This window comes from Zonotrichia albicollis, chromosome 5 (genome assembly GCF_047830755.1).
Source record: "Zonotrichia albicollis isolate bZonAlb1 chromosome 5, bZonAlb1.hap1, whole genome shotgun sequence".
In the NCBI taxonomy this organism is placed as follows: Eukaryota; Metazoa; Chordata; class Aves; order Passeriformes; family Passerellidae; genus Zonotrichia; species Zonotrichia albicollis.
The window spans coordinates 22510506-22525331 of NC_133823.1; the positions used below are offsets into that span (position 1 = coordinate 22510506).

At 43.4% G+C, this 14826-nt stretch overlaps 1 protein-coding gene across 28 annotated transcripts in view; it reads right to left on the reverse strand.

Moving 5' to 3' along the window:
* The window catches only part of EGF (epidermal growth factor), a 95041-nt gene that overhangs the window by 7499 nt on the left and 72716 nt on the right, over positions 1–14826 (reverse strand). For 19 of the 28 annotated variants that reach the window (XM_074541031.1, XM_074541032.1, XM_074541033.1 and 16 more), the window contains 5 exons: positions 14662–14746; positions 12259–12338; positions 10312–10507; positions 257–326; positions 11–157 (listed from right to left, as the gene is read on the reverse strand). The gene's annotated coding sequence lies outside the window, so the exon portion shown is untranslated. Of the gene's footprint in view, positions 1–10; positions 158–256; positions 327–1975; positions 2082–10311; positions 10508–12258; positions 12339–14661; positions 14747–14826 lie in introns of all 28 variants that reach the window. The other 9 variants (XM_074541030.1, XM_074541028.1, XM_074541015.1 and 6 more) reach the window with 6 other exon arrangements.

Here is a 14826-nt window from a genome sequence, read left to right on the forward strand (position 1 = left end):
AAATTCCTACCTGCTGTAATTCTACACACAGAGCAGCTTGTTCCTGAGTCATCTCCTTCTGAGCTGGAGTGAAGCACACAGGTCACCTCTGGCTTTGTGTCCCTACTCTGAGCAAATTCTTCTCCTTGTGCAGCTCCTCTCTAGTACACTGGCAAGCCTAAAAGAGAGAAAAGAGGGAAAGGTCATGAATTATTTTTCCAGAATGATGCCTGGTGAGAGTCACTTTAAGTCACCACATGTCTGAGGAGACACTCACAGCCACTTTGTTGCTACCAATGCCAGGACTGCCAAAAGCTCAGGATGGCTGGGCACTTGGGTCCTCTCTGCTGCAAGAGTGAGAAAATGTGAGTCTCAGGCGTGTCCCCAAACAAACCACAGAAATGGAAGCACTAAGAATGACAACAAGGACAGGCCTTGCACATGCAGCAGCCCACAGAGATGTGACTGTGGTATTGTGATGTACTGAACCTGTTCATTTACCAAACTCTCCATTTATGATTATTTCTATCCATTGCTTAATGACTGACTGCTTGATGAGATGCCTGTAAGTGCTTGTGGCTGGTCAGTTGTGAACCTGCTGTCAGCCACAATATGTTTGTGGATAAATTCTTTTCTTTCTGTTTCTCCCCCTGATAATACTGGGCTTAAATGCAGCTACTGATGAGCTCTCAACATTGATGGTCCTGTTTTGAACCCAATCTTTACTCTCTCAATCAGTGTTAATTAGACAGGTAAAACTTCTATTTTTAAGTTTTTATTAAGATGGCCTGGATAAGACAGACACTATCTGGGTAAGGCAGTAGCAGTCATTGTATGTGTCTCCAGAATTTAAGCTACTTATTTAACTTCCTCAAAGTTCTTGTCAGGTCTACAATATATTTCTTTATTTCATCATTTGTTACTCTTTTTTTTTTTTTTCTTTTTTTTTGCATGCTCCAATTAGATGCCTTTCTCTGGTTCCAAAACGTAAGATAATATTATCCACCACCTTTCAAAATCCTTTACAAGAGCAGCAAACGTGAAACTTCCAGAAAAGAAACTTGCTTGCTTTGGTTGAGCTGTTCCATAGCAATAGTCATAAATTGTGCAAGAGGAATACAAATAGTTCTTCTTGCACTCACAAAGACTATTTATGCTGTTGAGCAATATATACCTTACAGGGATTACAGCTCTGTAGAGGGTGGAATAGTTAGAATAAAAAAATCAACTTAAACTATAGAACTTTAACTTTAGAAAGTAGCATTCAGTAAAGAATGACTCATCAGTTCTTTCTTTATGTCCACATTTACGGCTTGAGCTGAATACTGCTATAATTAAATGGGAAAGCTTCCAAAACAAACATAAAGAAAGATCCAGACAAACACATGTTTATATTTTAGCTGGAGCTAATCTCCTCATTGGTCATGTCAATGGTAGAGTGGGAGCCAGTGTTTTTCTTAAAAATAGATATTTCACCAGCAGGACTGTCATGAATTCTATGCCTTTGCGTAATTATTGCAGCAGGACCCTTGAACCTTGAAAACATTTTCAAAGACGCAAAATTAAAATTTTGATGTCATAATTAGAGGGCAGGGGATTTGTGTGACCTACTCTCTAGGCATGAACCATCTTTTAACAAAGTTCTCAGCACTCATTACTTTACTCATGTTTCATGTGGATACAAATGCCCTCACTTAGCCTGACAGCTCTCCATTTGGAGAAGAGTTAGAAGATGTGCACAAAAATGCCTCAAAGAACCTCTCCTGACTGATGAGAGGCCGTGCTGCTGTTCTCAGTCTCTGCTCTGCAGTACAAAACTATCACAGATGATGCACTGTCCATCTGCAGAGCCTCTTCTGCTCTGCCTTTCCTGTTTCTTCCAGCCCTCCCAAAGATGGGATTTGAGGGTCAGAGGCACTGTGTCTGTTGCAATCTGCCTGTTCCCATGCTTAGCCAAGAGGGCAGTGGGTGCTGTGATCCTACATTTGCATTGCACCTGGCTGGCCAGTGACTGCTGCTCTCCACAGAGAGAAGGTTCCTTCTCTCCAGAGATGTTATTCTAAGGGATGAGGGATTATTCACCTTCCTTCTACCAGCTGGACCTGCAAAAAATAAAAAAAAAAATTTACCTTAAAAATTTCTGGAATCTGCCATATCAGGAAAAATACTTCCCAGCTTTCATCACAAGCTCAGAGCCTAAGCTAGTAGGTTTTCAACTTTCTCAGCTTGAACTTTACAAGAAGCTGACTTTTAATCTTGTGGTAACTCTTCTTCCCCTTCCTCTGGGGCCAGGATTTAAAGGAAACTTAGAAAAAATTATCTTTGTTTAAAATTCAAGGAAAACCTGCCTCTATTCCTGCTTGGAACAAACTTTATTCCCATGAAGGAAGCCATCCTGGGTTGGATGGAAAGCTCCTGGGCTTTCCTTGCCAGAAGAGAGCGTGACTGGGTGATCAGCTAACCAGAGGGGTGACAGATCTGTAGACAAAAGATTCATTTCAAACACAAAGTGTGTGGAAGAAGTTGGCTTCCAAGATTTTTTTTTTTTCCTGAGTTTCTTTCCAACTGAGAAACACCATGCCTTTCCCAGCTTCAGCTTCCTTTTTGGCGCACAGCCTGAAGGTGAAAGCTCTGTGTCAGCCTTCCATCACCTGCTGGCAGCACACGGATTGTGCTGACCTGGATGAGCAGGTCAACACGAGTGTGTGCCTGGGTGCACTGCCTGCAAGCAGAGCCGGTGCCACCCAGTCCCTGGGCAGGGAGAGCAGCAGCAGCATCTGGGCTCCTCACAGCTGTGAGAGTAGCTGTGGGCTGGAAGAGCAGCCCTTGGTTTGAACAGCCAGTACTTTGTCTCCCTGGAAATACATTTTGCTACTGAACTCCGGGCTAAGAGCAGAGAGCACTGACCCTAAAATCACAGTGTGCCTGGGCTTTGGCTGCTGCAGCTCGGGAGGAGAGGGAGGGAGTGCCCCAGCTGAGCGCTGGAGGTAGTGACTGTGGAGGATCAGGAGCCGTGGTGTGCAGACAGAGGGAAATGGAGTGGCTTGGGCAGTTCAGCTGCAAGGGGAGACAGCAAGCCCCTGCAGAAGCCTCTGGAGTAGGCATCAAATGGGCTTTAGTTTGCCTGCCCTGATGTAATTTCTTACTCTGGCTCATCATACTCAGTCACAGATGGAGGAAAGAAGGCTTCCTCGGGATCTGGAAAGGGATTGTCCTGTGTTTGCATTTGTACAAACTTTCAAGTAGGTGAAGGGATTTTCATGTGAAAAGCCAGCCCTGATGGAAGAAAATATGGATACTCCTGGGAGCACAGCAGGGAAGAAGGGATGGTTTCTCTCTTATGCTCCTTTTCTTCCTTCACATGTAAGCCTACCTGAGGTTTTCTGGATAGAATCTGAAGGAAAGGAAAAGAAGCAAGTTTCCACCAGGAATGGGTTTTGATGAAGCTGTCCTGTGAGGGTGTGGGTAAGATGTGATTATGAGTGCATGTCTACTGTGCAGCCATGGCTCTCTGTGACCCATGAGCAAAGCTCACTGAAAGGCATGTGCAAAACTGGGAGAGAAAATGACTGGCAGGGTACCTGACTGCCTCATGCTGCATAGATTCCAGGGGAAAATACCTGTTTGGCAACCCTGTCAGTCACTCTAATAAGGGGAAAAACCTCCCATTCCCAAAAACTCCTGCTTTCTAAACAAGAGAGCTGAGATCAGGCAGGAACTAGGAAGCGACTGCAAATGAGTGAATAACAAATATCTGTGACAAGACTTATCATGGAAAGAAAGTGAATGTCTCTGGGGCTTTCTTTAATCATCCACATAGGAAGCCCTCAAGAGGAGCTCAGGGGACATTACAAGAGAGAAGGAATCTTTATTTTACTCTGCCATGGGAATTAAAAATGAAAACCAGTGGATGGCGCATGCTGCAGCTCTGGACTCCTGCCTTGCCCAGCCTGGTGGCTGCCTGAAGGCTCTCCCCAGGAAAGGTGGGAAGCTCCCTCTGAGCTGCAGTGCAGCCACAGCCCTGCTCTGTTACAGCAGCACTGTCAGCCATGCCAGTCTGACTTGTCTGAAATGCAAAAGAAAGCCCAAAAGTAATTTGGATACTCCATGGGACACCAGCCTGAGTTTAGAGACCCTGCTAAAAGTAATGTGGGCCTGAAAAGCGACAGCTGCTCTGTCCTTGTTTTCCACAAGTGCAAGACTCCCGAATTTGCTAATCAGACTGCTTCACTACCTAGTAAAACATCAGTCCCTTGAACAGAAATTTACAGCCTTCAAATTAAAGAAAAAGTCATGTTACTCCTCCTGTCTGCAAACTTCTCTTAACAGAGTTTTCAGATGTTCTGCTGGAAGAAAATGGCTAACTAAACTGATTCCTTCTCTAAATCATCATGTAACAGTATCAGTGCTGAACATGACAAATTCAGAGAACAGAACCAGGTAAGGGCTGGCTCAGTGCCACTTGTCCCCAGTTTCCCTAAGCACTTCTGATTTCCATTCTTTTACACACATTAACTAGCTGCTTCCTGCTGGATAGTTTAATTTGTTTCTAGGAAAACCAGAGAGAATTTGCAATGGAGAGGTTCACTCATTAGCCTGGTGGGTCTGGTTTTCCTGTGTAAATGGCCATAGTTCACATTCCTGCTCCCATAAAAATATTTTGTATATAAAAGGGAATGCAGGAGCTGTGAAGAAAACCTGCTCTGTTCACTTTCTCTTCAATTAGTAGACCTTACATGATTGATGAGCAGATGATAAGAGATGCCTTCCCTTATCAATCCAGATCTAAATCAAGCAGAGCAGGGTGTGGAAGCAGTCTTTCCCACAGCTTTGGGAAAGCCCCACCCAGCAGCCAGGCTCTCACCTGCTCAGTCCCACCAAAGCCCTGTGCTGCCTTCCTTTGACAGATGGGTCAGACAGGTCCTTGACAGAGGGGTCAGACAGGTGGGAGTACCAGCAGTTCCTCCTGCTGGTGCCCCTGAGGAGCTGGATCACTGGCAGAGCTCTGGCATGGTCAGCACCCATGGCTGGTGCCACCCCAGCCAGCATCCTTGGCCCATCAAGGAGAAGGGCAGTAGGACATGGAAAATGTGGCCTGCTTGCCCATAAGGGGACTGATAAAACCACTGTCCAGAGACAAGCACGGCTCTCTGATTTCTTTGGCAGCATTCAGAGCACCAGAGGGACACCTGCAAGCCAAGGTAACCTGTATCAGCTTGGAGCTGGCAGCGTGGTGAAACGTTCTCAGGTGTGTCAGTCAGCTCCTTCCATGACTCCCACTAAATCTGTGCATTTCAGATGCACGTTCTCACTCCCACCTGCTGTCCCTTTCCTCCTTGCTCCCTTCTCACTCCTCCTACCCCTTGGCTCAGGCAAGCAGAGCAGGGGATGACTGCACATGGATAGTAGATGGGTCAACCCAGCAGTTTTCTCCTTTCATCAGATGCATGAAACAACATTTCAGACATCACTCATGCTTTTGAGTTAATCTTCCAAACCTACAAACTAGCTAACCCTGGGAGCTAGCCCCAGGGTTTTCTCTACATTAAATGTGGTGCTTATGTGATGTGGGGGAATGTTTGACAGAGTAGGAGGTGTTCACATAAATAATACAGGCCAGCCAGAAAGTCAGTGGGGAACTACTTACCCAATGCAAATTGGCAAAGATGACAGCATCCCCTTGAGAAGAGTCAGAAAATTAAATTGAGGCAAAAAGCTAATCTTGTTTCCCTTCACTAGGACTATACTCCACTGTCACTTTCTTTCTTAAGGAAAATTTAAAGACTTCTTGATATTTCATCAATCAATGTTATACACAGCTGTTACTAAGGCCTTGGGAAGGTTTGTTTGGCAGGAGCCACCCAGAAGGTCAGCGGCCCAAAGGGACAGAGCAACCCTTAGGAAATGGTGAAGGCAGAGGTGAATGATTACAGTCTGATCCTCTGGACTGTAATCCTGCACAGCCAGTGGGGAGATGGATGCACTGAGGCTGGAACAAATGTGGGCATGGGCAGTGAGAGGAGCAAACAGAGGCTCTGACTTGGACTTGGCCTCCAAGTGAGCATGAGTTCATCTCACAGCAGGGAACCAACCAGCACAAATTGCTGTCCTGTGTTTCCATTGCTTTCCATAGCAGAGGTGAGCGGTTATGCAATGATGTAAGGAATTTTATCAGGATTAAGTAATTTTTTTCTGAATTGAGAGAGTGATCTTTGATCTTTCCCTCTGCAGAAAGGATCTGTACAAGCATGGTTAGCACGTGGACTAGCATGAATGGCTTGCATTGCTGTTAGCCAATACATCAGCCAGGAGACCAACCTCCTGAGAAGTTAACACTTAATTTCTGCAAGTCTATGCTTTGCCACAAGAAGAACTGTCAGTATCAATATTTTTTGCTTCAAATCACAAAGCCAGGAGACCTTTCAGTGTTTTCTTTCCTTCTCATTTTCCTTCTCCTTTCTGAGGAGTCTTTGTTTGTCTCACACATCTTGCAATGTTGTTAAGGCCAGAACAAAGTAGATCAAATCAATTATTTCTTCATCTTTAATGAGGTGATCAAGGAAAGAATGAACATACACAATCAAAGCAAAGTGGATGCTCAGAGCTTTCTACAAGACAGACTCTTGTTTGGGAATAGAAGTCCCTCTTTTTCTTTCTTCTGGTGCAGTTACTTATTTTACAGGAATCTGACATAAAGTATATTGAAGCAAATATATCTTTCCTAACAGCCTGACTACCACAGGGATTTTCAGCAGCTACACTAAAAAAAATATAGCACTATATTATTGATCCAAAAAAATTTGCTTTAAATGGCAATGCTAAAAACTGTCAAAAGAATCCTTTTTCTATGACAATTCACTGAATTGCAGTTTAGACTGCAAGAATCTTGCCAATGGAGAAAGATCAAAGAGGGTTACTAGAATTAAATTCACAGCATTAACTGGGGTATCTGGGTGTAAAACACAGCAAATTAGATGGTTTGTTATCCTTTTATTTTTAATCCAGAAAGAAACAGTGAGAAAGAGGAGGAGCTCTGCCTCCTAGGCCTGTCCACTCCCCTGCTATTACTCCTAGCAGGTGGGTAATGCTGGGGGTGTTTGGTGGGTGATCTGGGGCAGTGGTAAGGGGGGCTGCAGCTTGAGCCCAGCCAGGCAGCAGCCAGCAGCAGCCCCCTGCAGGGCTGCCCCAGCTCAGCCAGGCTCTGGGCAGGTATTCCCCAGCCCTTCCTCTGCCAGGGTCCTTGCTCTCAGTGCTGGGCTGGGGGGTTGGTCAGAAGGGACCTTCTGGCCCCGGGCACACCTGAGATGCTGAGGATGCCTCGTGCCTGCACTGAAGCAGCGTTTGCAACCCTCAGCTGAGATGTAGGGCTGGTTGGGCTTTGCTACAAGGTGGCCAGGTCTTCAGTTGCCCAAATGTAGTTTGTCTGGTTTTATGTAAAACTTTGAGGGGAGGCCACTCTCACAGTTGCATCCTTTCAACACATTTTTTTTACCCCTTGTCAGCACACCAAGACATAACACAGCTTGAGCGCTTCTCTTAATTCACTGTATAATTTTTCCCTTAGAGTATCAAACCACAGAAACAGCTTATAGGAAATCTTGGCAAGGTTATTCCCATTTGTCCAAAGGCAGTCACTATTCAGTGTGATAAAGAGCAAACAAGGATCAGTGGTTTGCTGCTCTCCCTGGGTTACAGATTAACTCTGAATGATTAACTATTTATGTATCAGCTGAGATTTGATTTTTTTTTTAATAGTGATCCACTTCCTTTAATTCTTTATAAACTTGTTCTGCGGATAGGCAGACATTTTCAGGGGCAGCAATAACTTGTAATATTCCAGTGTCTTTCAGTCAAAATGACTGGACACAGCAAAACATCTTGTTCCATTTTGACGCATAATTTCAAAACTCTGTGAAATATTCCTCACAGAGCTTTTTCTGAAGCATGCAAACCACAGAACATCTCCTTCTCTGCAGGAAACTAATTCTGTTTTCAGACACAAATATGCACAAATATGCAAGCTGCCATTTGGCTATTCATTTCATGGCATGGGGGGGACATTTTTCTCCACTCACACTCATAAGCTAAAATGAAATCATGTTTCTTGATCCTGATTCCTGATTCACTCCTGATTCTTCATAAATCAGAAAGCCCCACATTTTCAGTGATGCTGATTTGCAAACCCACCATTTTGAGGAAGGTCAGTCAGAAAGTTTTGTTCTAAAACAGATGTGTGGCTTGACTTTTGGGGCTCATCTATAATATTTCAAAGCATCCACAGACTGAGTGAAGGATTTACAGCTCACACTGTCTCAAGGTGAGCCAGAGGGTAGTGGGAAGAGGAGATGAGAACTGCAGTGTGTACTGCAGGCAAGGCTGTGCTGTGGTGCCTCCATCGCTGGAAGTATTGAAGAATGTATTAGGAAGATACAATATGATAACAGAATAAATATTTTTATAAAGGTGGTTGTTCTTATCCTGGAACAGAAAGAACCAGGCAAGCTATTGGATTTCTTTTCAGCCCTGTTCTGCTATGATTTTTATTGAAACCCTCAATGGGTTTTCCTCAATTATTTTTTCCAAGCAAAGTATTTACTAAGAAACATAAAACTCACAATTACCAAGTCGTATGGTCAGTAGTAAAGCTGTAAGAGTTCACATTATAAACAGGAACAGATGGGTTTTACTCTAGAGGATTATGTATGACCAAGACAGTGTACTTAACTTGCAGAAAAAGGCCAAAAGAAGTCCTCAAGCAGCTACTAGGGAAGATGGTATAAAAAGCATAATCAATTTTACTGTCATATACAGCAAATTATAGAAAAACTGTAACTCTCTAAAAATCAACTTGTATTTTTCCAATGGTCATCCTTGGCCAGTCATGGTGGCAGAATTTTCATGGATTCTCAGTAGCAAGTACTAGGGCTTAGTGGTCAAAAATGAGGCCATAAGCTTTACTTATTCCCGGTGGCCATGCTTGCATAAATAACTAACTTTTATTTTATAGGGTTTCAATTTTCCATGTGTAGGAATCTAACTTAACTATCAAACAAGACATGTCAGAGCCACAAATAGAACTTTTGCTTTGCTATAAAGGGTCAATTCTAGGTGCTGCATGAATGTAATTCTAAAACATTTTGAGGTTTTATATAATTACCTTTTCCAAGATCGAATCACTGCTCCTACTTTTCATCAGTGTGAGCATAATTTATAGCAATTTTTGGAACATCCTATGACTGGGAAGGTGGAGAGTGACGACAGGGGGATATTTTGGTAACAGACATAACAATACTGCACCAGGTGAGTGGTCCAGGCACAAATAAAAATGGGAAACGTCTCCTGCACGGCAAATCCAAGGCACCAAACCCACGGCTGTGTTTGCACAGGAGGTGCTGGAAGTGGGCTCTGCCCAGGCTGCTGTTTGTTTCCCGCGGCAGGAGCGCCTCTGCTCGGTGCGAAAGCCCCCTCTGCTGGGCCAGCCCGACATGGGAACACTGCAACACTGAACGCTGAACCTGCTGATCGTCCCACCTCCTCCCCAGAAATGGGCAAGTCGGCAAAGCAGCTCTCCATCAGGTGTCCGTCCTGCAGGGAGCCTGTCCAGGTTTAGAGCAAATTAGGGGAAGAATCCCCCAAAGGAGCTCCGGTGGGAAAAGCAGATCCAATCGGCCCCTCCCCACAACAGGTCCAGGAGGGAAAAAATACCTCCTTGGAGAAAGGTGGAAAAAACCTGTTTATTAAACAATAAAACCAAAACAATATCAAACAATGAGACCCTTTGCCACTCTAAAAGAGATGACAAACTGAGAAAACCCCGGGTTGAAGCTCAGCTCACTCAGTCTCTGATCAGTCCCTCTGGTGCTGGAGTTGTCACAGGCCAGGCCCGGCCCAGTGGGCCATGGCTGCAGCTGCCACTGCTCCCCTGGGTGTTCAGTCCAGAGCAGTTTCAAGAGGTCCGAAGAAAAAGGAAAAAAAAAAACAAACAGTCCAGGGAACTTCTTTGCCTCAGCTAGCTAAAACTAACTAAAAAGCAAAAGAAGAGCTCTGTCCCACTGTCTGCCGATCCACAAACAACACAGTCAGGAGCAGGAATGTGGAGGAGGAGTGCAGTGTCTGAAAACAAACTGCGCGCTTCTTCTTTCCCCCTCTTCACTCTCCTGGAACACTCTTAAAGGTGCAAAACTTATTATTCAACATAAACAGAATGAGACGTTTGGGAATAAAAGCATCATATAGTCAACCCAGGACAGAGCCCTTTCCCTGTCAGATGCTGTGCGAGTCACAAGAGTGGTTTTCTAAAACACAGCGTGCCTGGATGGACACACACCTTACCTGTGCCACATGTGGGGGGCACACAAGGCCTTTGTCCCAAGTGTGGAGGACTCCTGAGCTTCAGGCTGTTTCCTGATATCCTGTCAGGGCAGTTCTTACCAGGTGGAGGGCAATGCCATTCCCCAGGAGATGTTTTTTGCTGCCAATCCTTTCATCTTTGTGGAGAGGATCCTCTTAATACTGAGGAACATCTAAACTGGAAGAGATGTCAGAAGGTTGAAGAGTGAAAAAAAACCAGAGTGTCCCAGTGAGGTGAGCAGGCTACTCTGATACCTTGAAGTCACTCAGCATCAGAGAAGTCCTGGAGCAAAAGTAAAGATTGTTATTTTCCTGAACATGGTGTTAAAGAGTTATTTACTCTGGACAGAGAGAGCAACAAAGAAATGAATGTGTTGTACTCTGCTCTAATTTAGGTGACTGTTGTCTATGTCCCCTTCACTCAAAAGGCACTGGAGACAAAGGAACTCCAAGGCTACCTTTGATATATTCTCCTTACTATCTGATTCTTTAGACAAGCACCATCACTATGAGCTGCCCATTTTCAGCTGGACCTTGACTCCAACAAAAGCTTCCCAACTAGCCCTTCTCCTTACTATTGCCACACCCAATATCTGACCTGCACCCAGGGATGACCCTGTCCAGGGTCAATAATGCATTAGGACATCAGTCAATACGGCTCTTGTCAATGAACTGCTGCCTACAGCAGGAGTGCCTTTTAACATGCAGGAGGGTGAAGCGCTGTGAGTGCTTGCTGGACAAAAGGCAAAGGACCAAAAGAGGCAAAAACTAACTTCACAGATGTTGCAGGAGCAGGGGAAAAAATCAAGGAGGAAGACACAATTTGGAGGGGAAGATATGAGGGACATGGCATGGATACTAAAAAAAAAAAAAAAAAAAGAAAAAAGAAAAATATCTTCGTTGAAGAGGAAACCATGAAAAAGCATGGCATACCATTAAGTGCAGGGGCATGCACCAAAGCTTGCCCAAATTGATCCCCCTTGAAGGCCAAAACAGAATAAAAAGGACTTAAGAACACTCTGGAATGGAGATACCACCAAGGGAAATAAAATTAAAGGAAAAAAAAAAAATTTGGGAAATTTAGTGACTGCAAGAAAATGGACAGCAATTACATCAGGTACAGTGTAAAGGACCAAAAGACGCCAAAACTAACTTCACAGATGTTGCAAAAGCAGGGGAAAAATCAAGGAGGAAAACACAACTTGGACGATGCTGTTACCTCCTGACTTCATAATAAACCAAGTTATGCTGTTGTGTCAGTGTAAATTTTCCTGCCAGGCACTTCTGCTTAAGCAGTTAACAATGGCTCAAATCTGTGGGTTCAGCATCTAGCCTGGCTATAACAAAGTCATTTACACAACTTATGTGGGGTTCCTTCTGGCGTCTGGTGACAGGGGTTTCAAGTTTCAGAACTAACAAAATGGATTATCTTCACCACGTGGTGTTTTATAACACATGCTGAAAATGACATTTAACACAAGCTTGTAAGTGAGAGGCGGTGATGCAGCCACTTACTCTGCCTTGATGGAGACTAAACATGACAGCAACTCAAATAAACACGGGGACTATCATTAGTTTGCAATGAATCTCTCTCACACATGGCTTGCTGGAGCTGTGTGACAGCATCTCACAAAGACAAAAGAGAAGGCATCCCCAGTGAGCAGAGGAAAGAACTGGAGGGGAAAGGTCCACAAACCACTGAGAGCTGAAACACATGACTGAGGAGAAAGGAGCCCTGTAATTTTGTGAGCACTCAAGTGAAAAGCATATGAGCTAAGGTACTCAAGGAAAGGCTCGCAATTAAACTTTTGCAAATGGAGTAATTAGTAGAGCAACAAATGTAACCAACATTTTCAGTGCAGATAAAAATGGCAGAGAAGCATTAAGAGGTGGTAGAAGAGAGACATAAGTGTGGAAGAGGTGGCATACTTTCATGGAAGAGTTATCACAGGGTTGGAGAAGGAGCAATCCATAATGCTGTCCAAACTACTGACTGTGAATCAGCAGACCTGGAAAGCAATGAAAATAAATAATGCTGATTTCTTTTGGAAAACACATTTTAAATCAGTATAATTATCTGAGCCCCCAAATGACTTATTTTCTGGAACGTGTGTTCCATATGGGCGATCTGTGAGGTAATGACACCTTTCTGCCTCAAGCATGCTTCTGTCACAGCACATCCTCTTCCTGATCCCACCACCTCTAAAATGAGAATAGTAGTACTATCCTGCTCTATCAGACCTTCTCAAAGATAAATACCCTGGTATTGCAAGGGCTCAGGTACAGTTGTGTCCTGAAGGAGATGAGCACAGAGTAGTCTCAGCCTTCTGCTCCAAACATGAATATGCTACCCCTCTGAGCCAAAATAAGGGGCAGTGTTTGCCGCTTTGCTGTTGTAGTCACAGTCTGTTCCTGATGGCCAATCTTAGAACTCATGTGGAAATCAAACAGATCAGTAAAACCCACTTCAAAGTTTACTTTTAAAGTTCACCAAATTTTTGACAAAAAAACCCCACAAATCTTGGTCAGCAGTGTTAGCTAACACAATATTTCCAAAGTTTCCTCTTTCCATCTCTTGAAACAGGAGACAACTGAAATATCTGGCAGAAGAGGGTATGACCAAAGCTTTCACAATGCATCTCCTTGACATCCAGAGGTTTTGCTAAGTTCTGAAACAGTGCAGTTAACTTTACCCTTTTGTCTTCTCCTTCTCTCTATGCACTCCACAAATTTTGCTCTTTCAAGCCCTCCAAGCAATTTCTTGCTTGGACCAAGGTTGTGTCAATGGGATCTCATCCCTAGTCATAATCTCAATACAGCCATGTGGAAATGGCTCTTTTTCATTTCTGAGCTTCCACTTACTTGAAGATTAAACCTCACAGTTACAGCTCTGTAACAGCTCTGTAATTTTTGATCAGTTTAAATTTTCTCTTTCACCCACAACCGGAGCTGGAATAACTGATTCTCAACAAATAATGCATCCCATGACATAAGACTCTCTTTCCATCTGCAGAATATGTGACAACAATTGTAATTTTCTCAAATGTATTTTGTTTTCTACAACTGCCAAAAGAATTTTTTTGTTCTGTAAAACTATAGTTGCAAACACCCTTCTGCAAACATCTATGCAAATGTTTAATTTACCAATTACTTCAATAAGTAAATTCGTAATTATCTACTAAGTCAGACTGCAAAGAAATACTTAATGTTCAAGGCTGAGGTTTGCTCAGCTGTTATTGGCCATGCTTGGGACTGCTTCCAGCCCTTGGCTGAGAGAGCAAAAGTAACTGTGTAGCTTATATGTATTTCTGTTTCACTGAACACTTTTGAATTTAGAGTTTGAATGCAGCTCCTCTCAGATATTCCAGATAAAGTTTTGTACCAGAGAACAGACAAAACCAGATGTAAAGTAGCTGCCAAAATTCACTCAAATGTTAATTCATAGCAAACATATTTTTGCAATACTGACTTTCAAGCACACTCCTATACACCCTCGGTGAGCAACAAGGAGTCCCACAGATAGTGCTAAGTTCAAAGGCTTTCTGATTAAATTGCAGTGTTTATGGCCCCCTCCTTCAGAGAGAATAGGAAAGCTTGTTAACAGGTTCATAAATCCAGGTGTAAAGATTAACCCAGTCATCCAGGCCTGTATGTCATTACTGAATGTATATGTCTTAGGAAGATGGTGAATAACAACATTAGTGTTTACTGTTATGTGCTGAATGCAAATTGGAGTCATCTTTTCCCTTTATATTACAGGACATATAATAAATCCTGAAAACCTATCAGCATTCTTCTACAGCATGCTTCAAAAGAGCTTTTATTCTTCTGGGTCAGGTTGAACAGCTCATGGATTCCTGATTATACTGAGTGGTGAGCAAAACTAACACATGACGAAACCAGCTCTCTGTGTTAGCTTGCTGCAGAACTTGCCTTCACACTTACCTGAAGTGGCAGCCCCTCTGGGTATGCACTCCTTACTGCCCTTCATTTAAATGCTGCAGCTTCTTTTTTTAAATGCACTTATTTTGAACAGAAGACTAAACAACTCTTATATCCTAATTTAATCCATGTAAAACCTCACATCTAAAAGGGCTGAACAATAAAATGAAGGAAAATGTTAACACTGAGTACAAATGCCCATAACCAGACTCCAGCAGACAATTATCTTACAAATAAAAACTACATGACAAGCCTCCAATGGAGTTTAGAGCCTTGTTCCTGATTTTTCTGCAAGATACTCTGAAAATCAGAGACACTGAACCCCTTGGCAATTTAAAGCTTGTTTTATCAGAGTTGCAGTTAACTTCTGGTTATTCGTGGACAGATTACCCAGCTCGCAGCTCAGTGGGCTCCTGCTTTCCCAAAAAAGTTCTTTGGTGACCACACAGAATCCAGCACAAATCTTCAACTTTTCCTGCAGGAAAAAGAACCTCTTTCTAAATCAAACTCTCCAAATCCCCTTTTTCTCTTCCCAGTTACACATTTCTGTACAGA